General features: G+C 41.8%; 1 non-coding gene across 1 annotated transcript; it reads right to left on the bottom strand.

Annotated features, from left to right (window-relative positions):
• Positions 1–16,934: 16,934 nt before the first annotated feature.
• TRNAM-CAU lies at positions 16,935–17,006 on the bottom strand. Its single transcript has one exon. It is a non-coding gene; the product is annotated as a tRNA-Met (tRNA).
• Positions 17,007–17,276: the final 270 nt, after the last annotated feature.

Here is a 17,276-nt window from a genome sequence, read left to right as displayed (position 1 = left end):
TATTTCACTCTGTATATGGCATATTTTTTTTAGTGGAAGTACATTGGCCATAGGGACACTATGTTTGGATTTAGGACACAGTTAACAATAGGGTTTATGGAATCATTTTTGTACATGATCGGGGCTTAGTATGACATTTGAGTCAAGTTTTTCAAGTGGAAGTGCATTAATGATTGGGGTCTTCTGTTCGGGTTAAAGATACAGCATTACAATAGCTCATGGAACATTGTTTTCTGAACTTCTAACAGGATTGAGGCCTGGTACATGGATTGAGTGTAATTACACTGGGTTATAGTGGAATGGAATTTATGTAACAAACCATTTCTTTTCGTTTTCTAAATCTAAAGGTTTCAGTATGCATTTTTGTGCGTTTTGGTGACATTACCAACTACATATAAGGAAACATTGGGCTTTATTCATCGAAAGGGATGGTGAAGCTTGATTGATTATGGACATTGCATTTGTCAACCTAAGACTATATTTTCTTTACGAACAATACTTGGGTTTGATTTGTTTTTTGTATTACAATTGCGAATTCTGTATTAACAGTCAGCACATGATTTCTGTGATTTAAAATATTTTCACAGATTATGAGATGTATTTGGACATCTAGTATATGCAAGTATTGAATATTGTCTCAGTGTTTTTTGTTGCAACATCAGAAAGACAGGATACACTGATAATTTTGTTATTTTTTATCAAGTATAGGGCACAAAACATGCATCATTATCATACAGATAATTAGGTTTAACAATCGGAAGTAATGGTTGAGACTAACAGTTTAAGTTGGAATTGTTTGTGGGAGACAAAGCAAATGTTTTGATACCATTTGGCATGACAGCTCATATTGAATGTCCTACTGATAGTTTATTAGTTTAGATTTCACTTTTTTGATACTCTCATTGACATATTGAATGAGGGAATGTGATCACATATAAAATTGGATTTATAGGATCATAGGATGCATTGGTTTCATGTAACACAACAAGAAAAAAAGTCTCTTTTTGATTATATGTCTATTGATAGGCATTAAGATCCATTTTGCTTGTATTCAACAGGAATTTGGGTCTATAATAATTATTTTTTGGGGAATAACATGTAATATGTGATATTATTGAGTGGTGGTTGTGACTGGAAACATTGTCTTCAGGATTCATTTTAGTTTAGTTTGTAAACATAAATAATTTTGGAACACCCATTTACATTCAGCATTGTCTGTGTGGAATTGGGGTCCTTTTCTGAATGATAGAGTTCACAGGTGTTTGGGCATCAAACATTAGATAGGTTTGCATATGTATTTCCTATATATCCTTCATTATAGTATCTTATTCCCTATTTATATTGGGGTCATTTATTGAAAAAAAATCTTTTTTCAATGCCATTGGGTCTGGTGGAATCTCTCAGCTGGCTGGTGTTTGTGGCTGTCTACCTGTATTTTCATTTTGTGGGCCTTGCACACCAATACCTGTGTAGGCTTAAGACGTTTTTTTGACCTGGCTGAACAAGATTGGGGTTGAATAACCGTAGCAGCTTATGGTCATGGATCCAAATACCATTTTCCACAGTCTATGTGCAGATAAAAATGACATTCAGGTCTTTGGCCTTAAAGGGTGTCATGATGGAACTATGGCTGAAGGTAATGTTGATCCAGTTGACAGCTGTAACACACTGTTCTTTAAGCTGTGCAAATCTATGAAGAATTTACGTACAAATATATGGCATCTTAAATTTTTTCGAGCCTACCAAAGTCAGAATATCACTCCCAGAGGATTAAGAGTGAGGATTCAACCTCTGGTGGGTAAGATAGATGATTTCTTAATTCAGGATTGGTGCAAGGCCCAACAGAATGCCTCTTTGACTTTTGTTAATCTATTAACCTCATATTATACGCATCATAGAGGAAAACATTGAAGATGTTAAGCAAGTGAGTGAGGAGGTTAAAAAATATGAGGGGCAGCCGCAATACATCAGTTGTCTTGGGAGACTTTCTAAGGACCTTCTGGCCTTTGAAAATCAGGTTAAGGAGAAAAAAATTAAGAACATTTGCAAGGGATTTGGAGGATTATGAGAGAGGGAAACCATTTGAATTTAGAAAAAATGTCAGATTTTCAGAGTAATGCACTAAATAATTATACATGTAAAAAAAGACCTCGATCCATTTTGAAAAAATCTTTTTCAAGTAATAATACATCAGGGGATGAGTCCTCTACTACAGACAATGAGAGCATTCAAGTGAGCGAGTCACCAGAGGCAAAGAAACAGCAGGGGCAGGAACTCCCTTTAGAAGTAGGAAACACAGGGGTGGGCAGAAGCATCAGAACAGACACATTAGAAAATCTACTACATTCACTAGTCAAGTAAATAAAGAATATTGTAATATTCATAACATCTCTACTCATGTTTGACAGTGGAACAAAAACAGTTCCTTAATAAAGAACTTAATTATGTACCAGGTTTCTGTGTGGATGAAAATGTGTTTGTTAAGGATGTATTGGCCTTTTGTAGAAATGTTCATCTTAAGCTGTTTTTTGGTTCTGGGTTAGATTCTCCAAGATCTACCGAATTCAGATTTCACAAGTCAAGTTTTACACCACCTATGAAAAAAATATAAGGAACTTTCAACAGGCTGTTCTGAAATATTTACATTATAAACTATGTTCAGCACAGATGTTTAGACATAATCTTTCATTGGGTGAACAAAAGGCCTTTAGAGAGCTGTGTACCCATTCTGATATTGTCATTCTTCCTGCGGATAAGAGAGGGGCAGTGGTACTTATGGATTCCAATTACTACTGGGCGGAGGAAAATAGACAGTTGTCTAACCCTCAGCACTATAGGCGCATGTCCACTGACCCCACTCGCAGTTTCAAGACAGATATTGAAAAGTTTCTACAGGAAGCAGTGGAGGAAGGCATTATCAGTAAGACTATTTGCTCACATCTTACTGTGAAGGACCCAGGCAAACAGTATCTATATTTATTGCCGAAAATCCACAAGAGTTTAGACCAACCCCCAGGTAGACCCATCGTCTCTGGTATTGGATCTTTGACTGAACCATTGTCAGCATATCTGACCCAATATTTACAGCCCTTATTACCGTTCATTCGGGCCAGAATTAAGGGCACTACACAATTCCTACAAATTATATCGGATTCTCAACTTTAATTCAGTTGGCTTATGTGCACTCTTGATGTGAAATCTTTATATACCAGTATATCACACTAGGCAGGATTGCAAGCATTGGATTATTGGTTCAATAGAGTTGGTTTATATACACCAGGGTTCAACACACTTCTCATTTGTATGGCTGAGCACATCCTAACCAAGAATGTAATCTATTTCCAAGGAAACTATTATTGGCATATCCAGGGAACAGCCATGGGGGCTTCATTTGCACCCATTTATGCAGATCTTTTTATGGGTTTTTTTTGAAGAAGAACTGATCTATAATGAAGCCCATAACATTTACTTGCCAGAGATTGATATATGGAGGAGATTCCTGGATGACTGTTGGATGGTGTGGCGTGCAGATATTGAATATCTAAGGGAGTTTGAGCATTATTTGAACGACAACAAATGGGGTATTGAATTCTCACTTTCTTATAGTCATAAGAAAGTCAACTATTAAGATGTTAAGGTTGTGAGGGAACCTGATCACACCTTGCGCACTTTGGTATATAGAAAGTACCCCCAATACAATAATTTGTTGTATGCATCCAGTCTGCACCCCACACACACAGAAATATTCCTAAATCCCAATTCTTAAGAATCAAAAGGATTTGTTTGAACAAGGAAGATTTCAACAGCTCCAGGGATGATCTCACTTGCAGATTTCTGAACAGAGGTTACAGGATGGGGAGCATTGCGACAGCCAGGGAGTGAGCTTCTAAACAGGCCAGGTCTGAATTATTAACATACAAGGAGAAGGATAAGTGCAAGGAATCCAGTACATTGAGATTAACGACCACTTATGGTCATAATGTTAATTTGTTAAGGAATGTGGTCGGTAAACATTGTAACATATTGTTGGCTAATGAGGAATTGGGTCGGATATTGCCGGAACATTGTCAGTTCTCTTTTCATACGGGTAAGACAATGGGGTCTTACTTTTCATACTATAAACATCATGGAATGAATAAGAGACTTATGGGTCAATTAACCATCACAGGGGAGAAACTAGTGGGGCCTTTCCCTTGTGGGCATTGCTCGTCATGTCAATATATCTCTAAAACTAAACAGTTTTGGATCAGATTGGGTCACTTATTTGGCTCTAGTTATACTTGTTCATCATTTTATGTGGGACAAACTTCCAGACCCTTATGTTTGAGAATATCCAAACATGAGTGACATCCATAATAAACGTATTACAAGTGCCTTGTATAGGCACTGCCAGATACACTCCACTGCCAGATTCAGATTTACTATAATAGATATGGTACAGGGTGATAGGAAATGTAAAAGCGGTTGGCACTCTCTACTAAATTACAAAGAAACCAGATGGATTGTTAAGCTAGGTGCACTTTTTACACCAGGTCTTAATGTCAGGTCAAAATGTTTTGAATTTGATGTCACAGGAAATGAGCACATACTAGTATTTAAAGTGTTGACTGTTATTTGCATTGTCACTGATGAAGGCTTAGTGCTGAAACCTGTCTGAGAACTCTTTCTCAAATAAAGGATTTGCTAATGTGTCTGGTCTGGTGCTGGCTCCTTTTGTTGTTTGTTCCGCTTAGTACCTTGATATTCTTGGGAACAGGGGATGTACTTGGTTAGGCTTGTAAGAGCCCTAGGACCTTTAGCCTACTAACCTCCTATGATCCTATGAGATGTTTGTCAAAGACATTAGCTACAGAATGTTGGTAACAGCTGAAGTCTGTGATACAACAGATATAACATCTGCCTGAGTTTCAGAGGTATGTAAGAGTTATACATGTAACAAAGCATTAAGGTCTAGTGGGGGCATCATGATTCCGTTAGATGATGCAATCTCTAGCAGATGTGGAGCAAGTAATAAAGACCAAGAAATACTACTGGCTGAACTAATAAACATTAACAGTAGCAAGTAATGCATGTCAGTATGTGCTCAAGGACCCCAAATATGAACCCAGAGCAATGACTCAATTTTTTAAATATTTTATCTGGTTAAATAATAAAATCTCCAAGCTATACTAATGGGTTACTTTACTGTTTGTCAGTGTTTCAATGTTTTTGTTCACAGCAGTTTCAGAACCTCAACTGAAGATGTTAAGTTGTCAATCTCACCTTCATTCTTGCTGGATGGGTTCGGAGCCGATCCTCGGCTCCGACTCGGCACTTGCTTAGCTTAAGAACTCCTTTTACCATCTCGAGGCAACCCTATATCCCATGATGCAAGGCGAGACTACCTCAGATCTCGTTTGCCGCTTTGCGAAGAGGTCTCTTTTTTTGCCAGCTCAGGTGAGTTTGAATTTTCAAACAATTTAGTCAGGGTTTTTTCTCTCCCTTTCTCTTTTTCATAGTTAAATAGCATGTAGTGTTTCTACAGCCCACCCTATTTCCCCATATTTAAATCTTTCTAGTTAAATAATTAAGTTTTATTTCAGTTAGGCCTAGGCCTCCTTTTCTTAATCCCTATCTGTGTGTGTGTTTATTTGGGGATTAATAGTATGATTGTTTAGAGTGTGTGAGTGCTGTTTTTACTTACACTATGCCTAAGGAAGGAAAGGTCTCAGGCTTCAAGAAGTGTGACTCGTGCTGTCAGAAAATGTCTCTGACAGACGGTCACACTTCTTGTGTTTACTGCCTGGGGCCTTTACACCTGCAGGACTCCTGTGCCATATGTCATTCTTTTAGCCAGAGAGTCCTGCAGGAGAGGAGGAACAAACTGATCCTCCGTGGCTTATTAAAGCCAGAAGGTTCACCCACTAAAACTGGGTCGAGTAAACCTTCAAAGCCACCTAAGGTTCAGGCTACAGTTATTAAGCCTTCTCCGGTGGCTCCGACTCCTTCGGAGTCGAGATCGGCTCCGGCTGGAGCCGATCGTTCTACCTCTGATGTGACAGTGTCGGTTCCTGTCGGCTCCGACACTCAATCTGCAGTTGCCTCGTCGGCTCCGGCTGGAGCCGACGCGTTATCCAGTATCGGAGCCGAGAAGCCTTCGGCTCCATCTGGAACCCAGAGGACGTCGGCTCCGATGGCTTCGTCCAAGAAGAGATCTCGGTCCCCTTCTTTGGAATCGATCCACTCAGCTCCGAGGTCTCCTCTTTTGTCAGAACGGAGTCATCGGAGCCGATCTTCGAGATCTTCCAGGCTGTCTGACCACGATTTAGAGAGGGTGGTAAGCAGGCTGTTGAAGTCACAGGCACTAGCCCAAATGCTCCATAGCCCGTCTCAGCAAACTTCGGCTATTGCTCTTCCCCTTGAACTTCCTCCTCCGACTCCCCAGAGTTCGGAGCCAGAGCTTCTCGGGGCAGCGACCGTGTCGGCGCCGGAACCGATACATCCCCTTTCGGCTCCGTCGTCTTCGGCTCTGATCTCTTCCATGAGACCTTCCTTGGAGGGATCCGGTCGTCGGGTTTCCCTGGTCGGCTCCGAGGGGGCTAGTGGCATCGGATCCTTGTCCGACCCCGCTCTCCCTCTCGGGGCTTTGGCCTTGGTAAGCTCAGCACCAACATCGGCCTCAGAGCCTTCTCTCTCAGTGGAGCCGGGAGTTCCTATTTCCTCGGAAAGGGAATTTTCTGGCCTCCCAGGGAGGGGAGCCTTTGAGGTGATGAGGAGTGTCCTGGCACCTGAGCCAGGTCAACGGTCCATCCCTTTAGCTCCTCCCTCTTCGGTGCCTGTTGATGTCTCTTGCCAGCCTCTTGCTCTCAGGCCCAGGGATCCATCGCCCCAGGTTTCCCCATTGGGAATAACTTACTCTTCCGAGGTTTCTCCTGATCCCGCAGGGGAACCCCCTCGGAAGAGGACGTGTAAGAGGAAACACACAGACTCCCCTGAGTCTACAACATCTGATACCGACTTAGATGAGTCGGAGGGTTCCCCACGGTCCCCCTCTGAGGATGTCTCCTTTTTAGACATCCTTGAACTCCTCAAACAGAGGGGGAACTGGCCCTCCATTGACCCCTCCGAGGATGAGTCGGTATACCTGGAGGCTTTTGGATCCCGACCCTCCACCTCCTGGGTGTCTCCGCCTTTTGACCCACTTATGCAGGTAGTGGCTCGGAAGGCATGGGCAGCTCCAGATTCTGTGGAACCGGTCCCCAGGAGGCCATCCAAATTTATTACGGCCCCTTCAGATAAGCAGTTTCTCTCTAAGGGCGTCTCTGTGGATGCTATGGTGGTGGCGGCCACCAAGAAGGAACTTGCGGATCCTTCAGTGCCTGTCCATCCTCCAAACAAAGATTCTAGGACCATGGACAGGTATGGCAAGCAGATGTTTTCTTCAGCGACTTTTGCTATGCGTTCGCTGAACTACCTTTGTCATTTCACCAGACTTCAAAGAGATATTCTCAAGGAACTAGGTGAAGTGGTTCAGGATCCTTCAGCTGCTGGGGCTCAAGACAAGATTGCCTCACAGCTAGCAATCCTAAATTCTTTAACCAACTCCTCCATGTGGCTCATATCCTATGCAGCCGATGGAGTGAGTAGAGCCGCAAGCACAGGAGTGGCTCTTAGACGTCAAGCCTGGATGCGGCTTTGTAATTTTGCGGACCCCTTTAAGGCATCCTTCACCAATACCCCCTTTGACGGTTCGGCTTTGTTCGGACCTCAGGTGAAGGAAACCTTGACCAGGTGTGAGCAAGACGGCAAAACTCTGTCTGCCGTTGGAGTCCATTTTTCCGCCCCTTCTAGACCCTATCCCAAGGGTCAGAAGGGAGGAAAGATGTGGTTCCGTAAAGCCCAAGGAGCAGCGCCAGACACGCGTGGTCAGTTTACCCCCAGAGGCAGAGGGGGTAACAATAATAGACGCCGCCCCAGAGGCAGGGGGGGTCCTCAGAATCAGGGCAACAGGGAGTCTCTTTCTGAGAAGCCCTTTCAGCATCCCTGAGGTGTTGCCCGACTGCCCACCCTTGGAGGCAGTCGGGGAAGGATATCGCTGTACCCAGTAGCCTGGCGTTCCCTTTCACAAGATATGTGGGTACAGTCGATCATATCCGAGGGTTACAAAATCCCCTTCGAAAGGTATCCCGTACCTCAATAATCCCTTCCAGACATCTCACCTGGTCAAAGGGATTTGGCAATACAGGAGGTTTCAAAGCTCCTAGAAAAAAGAGCCGTCCAGACTGTTCCAGCAGACCAAGTAGGATCCGGCGTCTACTCGAGATTCTTTTTGGTCCCCAAAAGGACGGGAGATTGGAGACCTATTTTAGACCTCAGCAATCTAAACAGATTTGTCAAGAAGGCAAGATTCCGGATGGTCACACTTCAGTCCATTCTGCCTTTTCTGGGCAAGGACAACTGGATGTGCTCGATAAACCTTCAGGACGCGTACTATCACATAAAGATACACAGGCGCTCCAGGAGGTTTCTCCGCTTTCGGCTAGGGACCAGTCATTATCAATTCAGAGCCCTGCCCTTTGGCCTCACTTCAGCCCCCAGAGTGTTTACCAAATGCATGGCAGTGGTCACAGCTCATCTGAGACGTCAAGGATTCCAGGTGTTTCCTTATTTAGATGACTGGCTCCTCTCCGCCACCACCAAGCATCAGCTTCTTCAGAGCAGAGACTACACTCTGCAGCTTTGCAAAAGTTTGGGGATATCGGTGAATTTCGAAAAATCTTCTCTGCTGCCTTGCCAATCTATCACCTTTATAGGCGCAGAATTAAACACTGTCAATTTGTTAGCCAGACTAACAGATCAGAGAATTCTGGACATCCAAAAATACATTCGAATTTTATTGCAGAGCAGCAAAATCAAAGCAAGATTGGTTCTGAAAGTTCTAGGTCTTATGGCTGCGGCCATTGTACTTCTACCATTAGCTCACTTCCACATGCGTCTTCTGCAGTGGATGTTATTCACTCAGTGGTCGTTCCAGAACCTTCCTATGAGGCATGAAATCTTAGTTACACAATCGTGCAGGACTCATCTAACCTGGTGGATATCTTCCCCTCTACTTCATCAGGGCCGACCATTTGTTCCCCCTCCTCCAGTTGCCACAGTCACTACGGATGCCTCTCTGATCGGGTGGGGGGGCATTATCAGGGCAGGATGGTCCACGGGACTTGGCAACCCATCGAATACCATCTGCACATTTGTCCTGGAGATGAGAGCGGTGCTTTTAACGTTGCAAGCCCTCAACGACTTTCTTCCCACGGGGACTATTGCAGTTCAAACAGACAACATGTCTGTGGTCTGGTACATCAACAAGCAGGGCGGGACCAGGTCCTATCCTTTGTGTCGAGAAGCTCTCAGACTTTGGCAATGGGCAATCTCCTCTCATCGGTTTCTGATAGCAACGCACATCCCCGGCAGGTCCAACCTCTTAGCGGACAGACTGAGCAGAGCCATTCTCATGCCTCACGAGTGGTCTCTCAATCAATCAATAGTGGATGAGATATTTCTGAAGTGGGGCACCCCTTGTTGCGATCTTTTTGCTACACCCCAAAACAACAAATGCCTGGACTTCTTCACCCTCTTTCCCCTACCAGGCCAACCCCTGAGAGACTCTCTAACCCAGGATTGGCCCCGGGGACTTCTGTACGCTTTTCCTCCTTTCCCCTTAATTCCACAAGTCATTCAGAAAGCTACCGTCTTGAGGGCCAAGTTGATTCTCATTGCCCCTTACTGGCCTCGACAAATTTGGTTTCCGACTCTGCATCATCACCTCCTGGTGCAGCCCTGGCATCTGGACCCAGTTCCGGATCTTTTGATCCACCAATTGGGTCAACAGCACCGGGCCATTCGTTCTCTCAACCTCACTGCTTGGTTGCTCCACTTCCTTCCCTAGCCAGGCTTCCTATGATCTCTGATCCTGTCAGAGATATCTTAATAGCTTCTTTGAAGTCGTCCACCAGAACGGTTTATGCTAGCAAGTGGCGACGTTTTTCCCTTTGGGCAAACTCCAGGCACATTGATCCCTTTACTGCTCCTGTGCATTCTGTTTTAGATTTTCTAGCTGAAGTTTTTCAGTCAGGATCTTCTTCATCAACAGTCAAAGTTCAACTGGCGACTATTTCCAAATATCATGTTGGCTTACAAGATCATAACATTATGTCACATAGACTATGCAAAGCCTTTCTGAGAGGAGTTTTTCTCCTGAAGCCTCCAATAAAACATCCTCCTCCACAATGGGATCTGAATTTAATGTTAGCATCCTTGATTTTACCACCCTTCGAACCGTCTGCTTCATGCTCCTTGAAGTTATTGACCTGGAAAACTATATTCTTACTGGCTGTCACTTCAGCAAGAAGGGTATCCGAGATTCAAGCTCTCTGCATCCGTTCCCCTTACTTGGTTTTTCACAAGGACAGGGTATCTTTGAGAACAAATCCATCATTTCTCCCCGAAGTTGTTTCTCAAACTAATATTAATCAATCCATCGATCTACCAGTTTTTTTCCCAAATTATTCTGACAGAGCTGAACAAAAGCTTCATTTTTTGGATGTCCATCATCAGCTCAGGTATTATTTGCATAGAACTAAACAGTTCAGGAAATCAGACCAGTTATTTGTCTCCTATGCAGAAAACAGGAAAGGTCTCCCGGTATCTAAAGTGACCTTATCCAGATGGTTATCTTCCACCATTTCTTACGTGTATTCGCTCAGAGGCAAGCAACTACCCTCTAAACCGAAGGCACACTCAACCAGGAGCCTATCCACTTCTACAGCCTTTCAGGATAGGCTACCCATTGATACCATTTGTGCAGCAGCTACTTGGGCCACTCCTCATACCTTTGTCTCTCATTACAAATTAGATTTGGCCTCCAGGGACAGAGCCAGTTTTGGTTCCACAGTACTCAAGAGTCTGTTCCATTGAGCCACCCGGGATACAGGTGCTAGGGACGCGGTCCCATCCAGCAAGAATGAAGGCGAGATTGACAACTTAACATTTAGAAGTTATGTACCTACCATAACGTTCCATGTTAGTTGTCTTCTCTCGCCTTCTTTCTTGCGTCCCTCCCTCCTTCCCCCTGGCCTGGACAGATCTTGAAGGGCTCCTCTTTCTCAGGTTTTTCTTTCCTGAGTCTTCAGTAGAAGAGTCTATCTTAAGAACTCTTTGCCTGGTTCTACTAGGTTTGTCTTTACTCTTCCTTTGGGAGTAGTTTTATTTAGCAGGGTATTATAGCTACCAAACGAGATCTGAAGTAGTCTCGCCTTGCATCATGGGATATAGGGTTGCCTCGAGCTGGTAAAAGGAGTTCTCAAGCTAAGCAAGTGCCGAGTCAGAGCCGAGGATCGGCTTCGAACCCATCCAGCAAGAAAGAAGGCGAGAGAAGACAACTAACATGGAACGTTATGGTAGGTACATAACTTCTAATTATCTAGGATGCTGCATCCAGTAAACCTAGGATTGGAGACCTTATGTTTAAACCAGCTACCTAAACAAGATTTAAAGCTTCCAAATGGGTTTGGGGTTGGCATAATGGTTAAGGTTTTTACTTTACAAACACAAGATGCTGGGTCTGGTTCTCAAATGGGTTTAAAATTACCTAAAAGGTAGCTAGCCCAGTACTAACCTATGAACCTATGCGTGAGGGAATTATTCCTCACCGCTAAAGAGAGATGGTTCTACACACAAGGTGCTCTTACACCGAAATACAAATTTGTCTCACTACACTGTTCTGAAATTAACTGGTCTATACTACTTAGCAGTTCTGTGCACTCAGCAGTCTGTACAGCTAATGCATCCTCCCACATGAGGTAAATGATATTGTTGACCCAATGATCTGCAACACAAAAAACAGTTTATGACAACAAACTTTAGAAGCAGTAAGAACAACTCATCAGTATAACATCTCCTTTTGCAGTCCATACTCTTCCTGTTTTAGCTGTGATGTTTGATGTTTGCAGCACTGACTTTCAACTAAGTAGGACTTGGGCAGTATAGACTGGGATAACATTATACCTCATAGAATAAGAATATACCACAAACCTGATACAGTAAAATCTACTGTGTGACATCAGCTGTCTCAACATGAGCAAGAGTTATTAAAAACATGGATAATAAGAAACAATTTTTCAAATAAGTTAATAGTGTTGTGCCTTGCACAGCACTGGCTGTTACTTTTTATGAACAATTTCATCGCTGAACCAAAATCAACAACAAAAGTGTTAGTATTTTACCACAGATGGATGGGTTTCTATATTGCATATAGACAGCCTTCAAAACTAATTACACGTTTTTTGCTTAGAAAAGCCTTAGAAAGTGTTCAATCTTCTTTTAGTGTGGGTTCAGGCAGGCCTTATACTAAGCAAACTTATTTATAATGTGCTGGAATTTGCTACATTAAACTGGCAAAGGAAGCAAGGTATTTGGAGCAAATAACCAGAGAGGGAAATGCAATAGAATGGGATGAGGCCAAAAAAAAAAAACATTTGGACTGCAGCCTAGAGACTGCCTTCCCTATCAGAGATTGATATCCGAGTATAGACAAAGAGAAAGGGAGAGAGGAGTCCTAAATGAAACACCTGCTCTGGTAGAATTTTTAGTTGAATCTAGAACAGAAGCTGCTGCTGAAAAATGATAATTAGTAGGGGATATAAAATATTGCATCATAACTATATGTTAGAAAATATTGGGAAGAGAGACTGGATAAGCAATTCACAAACAATGGGAGGATATATGTATGGCTCCCAAATATCTAACAAAGTCTAGAAGATTTAGGATTTTTGCTTGGAAGTGTTTGCACAGGTATTTTTATACCCCAAGCTAACATCAAATAATTTTTCCTCAGGGAGATGGCAAACATTGGAGGGGTAATGGGGAAGAAACGGGTAATTGGGAACATATGTTTTGGGAGTATAATCAGTTACAAGACTTTAAAAATTTCCCACAGAGTACTCTGTCAGGAATATTGGGTGAGCAAATGGGTGTAACTAAGGAAATGATTTTTGAACTGGGATACAGAATCTGAAATTGCCTAGATATAGTCTTCTTCTTCTCCTTTCGTTTTTTTCCCGGTTAGGAGTTGCCACAGCAGATCACCTGTCCACTCATGATTGGCAGTGGAGTTTTTATGGTGTTGAGTTGCCAGCCCAGCGCCCAACCTTCCACAGAAGGCACACACATGCACGCACTCACTCACAGGGCCAATTTAGAGTGTCCAATCCACCTACAGCATGTCTTTGGGATGTGGGAGGAAACCGGAGCACCCGGAGGAAACCAACGCGACCACAGGGAGGACATGCAGACTCCGCACAGAGGGCACCCCAGCCGAAGATCGAACCGGAGAGCCTCTTGCTGTGAGGTGGCAATGCTGCACCACCGTGGCTGCCCACAAACTGCGTAGATATAGTAAGGCCTTGTTAAGTTTAATTCTGGTGGCTGCCTAAAAAGTATTTAACTAGAAAATGGAAATCAAAGTCTAAACCAACTGTATTTGAAGTAGTGAATATTGTAACAGAGATAAAAGAACTGGAAGTGGGATCCTTTGAAAAGGGTAGGATCAAATTACATAGAAAATGGAAAATGTGGGAACAATACATGCAGAATAATGTTTTGGAGAAGGAGTGAGGTTTAAGGGAAGGCGGGAATTGAACAATTTATGAAATGTTGGATTGATGATAATTATATAAAAAGTATATATATGTGATGTTTGATGTATGTAACTCTGAACATGTTAACATTGTTTTCATTTATATAAATGTATGTTTGCCTATGTCGTAAGTGATAATTCAATAAAGGTGTTAAAAAATAAACTGGGAAAGTTAAACCCACACTTGTTTTATTATTAAAAGCTAAATATGTATCTGATGACTGGAAAAGATCTCCTACTACTGCCTCTTTGTAAAGATGGCAGTACCAAACGTGTCACTAATTGCTGAACTGCAAGTCTGACATTCCTAACTGGTAAAAGTTTTTTGGTGGTTTTTACTTAGATTACTTCATAACAATTATAAATAAAACAACAAATGGATTTGACAGAGCTGAATTTCATAAGCTCTAGATCATGCCTAAAACATCTCACATAGTTTCAAAAAACAATCAGTTTGATATACTAGAAAAGTTTCCCCTCCATAAAACCTTATATAGATTTTTAGAAAGTGCCAGACCCCATTCCTCACTCTTGGATTATATATAACTTGCAACCAAATAATGATGTACATGGGGTCCTATCCCTGGGTCTAGTTATATTTAGCCAGAACTTTGTTTTGTCTGGAAAAGTTGAAAACAAGTTAAGTATGTTGACAGCTATACATTAGAAAGACACAACATTAATTAACCAGTATTTCAGGTAGGTAGAAGCTGGTGCAATCAAATACACTCTGTATTTTAATTCACAAAAATACTCTGCTGTGATCTGCAACAACACTGGTATTGCTTCTGAAGAAATACCAAATCAAAGTCACTTAATAATGACAAGCATTTGCATTTCAGACTTCATATCCTTCAGAAAATATACGACAATACAAGACTTGTTATTCTAGCAACTTTCTAACAGCAATAATTAAAATCTGTCCCTGATTTGGGGGTGTTTGTGTTTCTACACACATTATTTTTGGCTTTGTTCAGACTTTCACTAAGAGGTTGAGAGATATGCCTGGGACTAAAAAACTCTTGGCTTAGTATAATAAAAAAAAGATTAAAGACTTGGTTATAACAGCTGATAACAGAATTTTAAACCAAACAGTACAGCTATTAAAACAAAGTTAAGAGGATGCTGGTTCCATGATTCAGTATTTGATGCTTACAATCCACTAGTGAGACAAGTCACACAGTGTACTAGTTTTTGTTCCTACAGCCGAATTTGAACTCTCACCCTGGGGTTGGTCTAACATAAGTTTACTTAAAGAATTCTAGCACCAGCTGCCAGGGGCTGTCAAAGCATAAAATGCAGGCAATATAGGCTACAGATTGTCAGCTCTGGGCCATAAAGGGAAGAAGCCCTGACTGTGACCCAGATGACCTTGGGTCAACTAGCGACATTGGTGTGAGCCAGTGATGGAAGGTATTAAAAGCAATGTTTAGACTTGGATTTGACATGTGGGACAGAATATGGCTTCCCTGCTGTTGGCTGAATAAAAGACTGGATGAAGCTTAACTTGCTGAGTATATATGCTTGCCAGATACTCAACTCCTCAACTCATCTGTTCCTGCTCTTCACAGGGAATCACTGCTGTCATGATTTCTAGGCAGTGAGTCAATGTTTTTTATTTATTTTTTTATTCAGGTTTTTCATTTTTCTCTATGACCAGGGAGTTCTTAAGACAGTGAAGGTATTGTCAAATTATGTTTTATTGAATGCAAGAAAAGTGGGAGTGGAGAGTGATGGTGAAACTTTCAATTGTAATGAAAGTTTTGGCATTGGGGTTGCGTGTGTGTGTGTGTGTGTGTGTGTGTGTGTGTGTGTGTGTCTGCGCACGTATATACTTCTGCATTAAAGTGTTTGGGGATTAGACTAAGGACTCGGGAAGGGGCTAGATGTTTATTTTATTTAGGTAGTGGTGTGTTCGCGGTGTGCATGTGTGTGTGTCTTCTGAAGTGGTACTGTTACAGAAGGGGTGTTTAGTACAGTAATGTACAGGGTTAGGGGCAGGGGTAGAGATAGGGTAAGCAAACATTAGTAAAATGGTGCATGGGGGTAAATCCCCCCACACCTCTTGAACTTATGTGTACCAACTCCATGGTCACACAGACATGAAAAAGGGGGAAGTCTCTCAAAACAAAGGATTCACTCTGCCAGTGCAGACATAGAAACCACACTGGTAGTGACTTTTAATGGAAAACAGCCATCAGCACTTTGATTTCAACACTTTGTGCTATATGCAGCTGGCATTCAGGGAACAGTAGTTCAGCCATACAAGCAGACTGAACAAATACAGATCTGGTGCTGAGCCTTGTAGTACCTTTCTGTCTCTGTTTTCTGGTTGTATAAGCTTTCTTTGTTGGGCTTTTATTTTATTATATGAGTCTGTAGTTTATAACTGTGCTTCTTTGTACATTATTACATTTAACTGCTGCATATAATACTGCAGCTCGGAAATCTTGATTATTGCGAGTGCTGTTGTGACTTTCTGGGATACTGACTGCAGTCTATTGCAACTATAATGTTGTACTGAATGTAATGTAGTTTTACTGTTCTACTGATTGTAATGTAGCTGTGTTGTTCTGTTGTTTATAAACTGATGTAAGGCTGATATGTGACTAATTCGAAACTAATGTAACTGCTGTAGTACTGTATTAGGGAAACACTTCCCAATGCTCAGAGGTACAAGAGATGTAATTATTTTATGCCTGTTGAAACAGTTTTGTTTTGCTAATCCGTTAGAAGGAGAGGCAAATTGAATGTGTGATCCCAAACATCATAAGAATACTTATTTACCTAGTTTTTACACAAGTCGGTGATAACTGAAGTGGCTTGCTTTATTTAATGGGTTATTTTTTTTAAAGAAATCATGAAGTATTCTGGCTATGCTTGTAATTACAGTGTGTAGAATAACTTTGCTTTTTACAAAGCTGCAATTTTCCTTAAATCATAATATTTTCTAGTCAGCCCTACAATTAGAAGGAAAACTTGTTTTGCAAAGGATGATTTTGATCTATTGGTCTTTGGGTTTTTGCCACAGTATTCTTCTGCAGCAAAATATATGCTTTTCATTTCTGATACTTAACTGCATTAGGGTCATAGTGCACTCTGGCTAACCTTGCAAGTAATAAAAAAATACCCTAGGAATGGATTTGTTTACACACTTACCTTTAAATTACAGTTCTTGCTCTGTTCTGTTGAAAAAAAAAAGGAAAACGATGTGGCCCCTAGACAGCCCTGTAATTAACATTTAAAAGAAAAAAAATGTATATAGCAGAGGATGGTTTCGATCCATCGACCTCTGGGTTATGGGCCCAGCACGCTTCCGCTGCGCCACTCTGCTATTACTGAAAAAAACAGTGCAAAACTAAAGCCTATCTCCATTCTCCTTTGTAGCTGCAGTTCAGCCTGTATTTTCCTTCTGGTGGCCACATAGCTAGAGCACTGAGATGTACGCTGACATAAATAAATAAAATAAAACAGTAAAATAAACACTGTGCATTTATTGAAGAATAATTTTTTGATATATTCAGAATCAGACGTGAAGTGATGTGGAGAAAAGGGAAGTGGAAAGTACAAAAACACGAAAGAGTTAAATACCGTCTGCATCAGG

Source organism: Protopterus annectens, chromosome 15.part0 (genome assembly GCF_019279795.1).
Source record: "Protopterus annectens isolate FY-2018-M chromosome 15.part0, PAN1.0, whole genome shotgun sequence".
In the NCBI taxonomy this organism is placed as follows: domain Eukaryota; kingdom Metazoa; phylum Chordata; order Ceratodontiformes; family Protopteridae; genus Protopterus; species Protopterus annectens.
The sequence above is the reverse complement of the archived record's forward strand: the minus strand, read 5'-3'. Positions and strand labels throughout refer to the sequence as shown.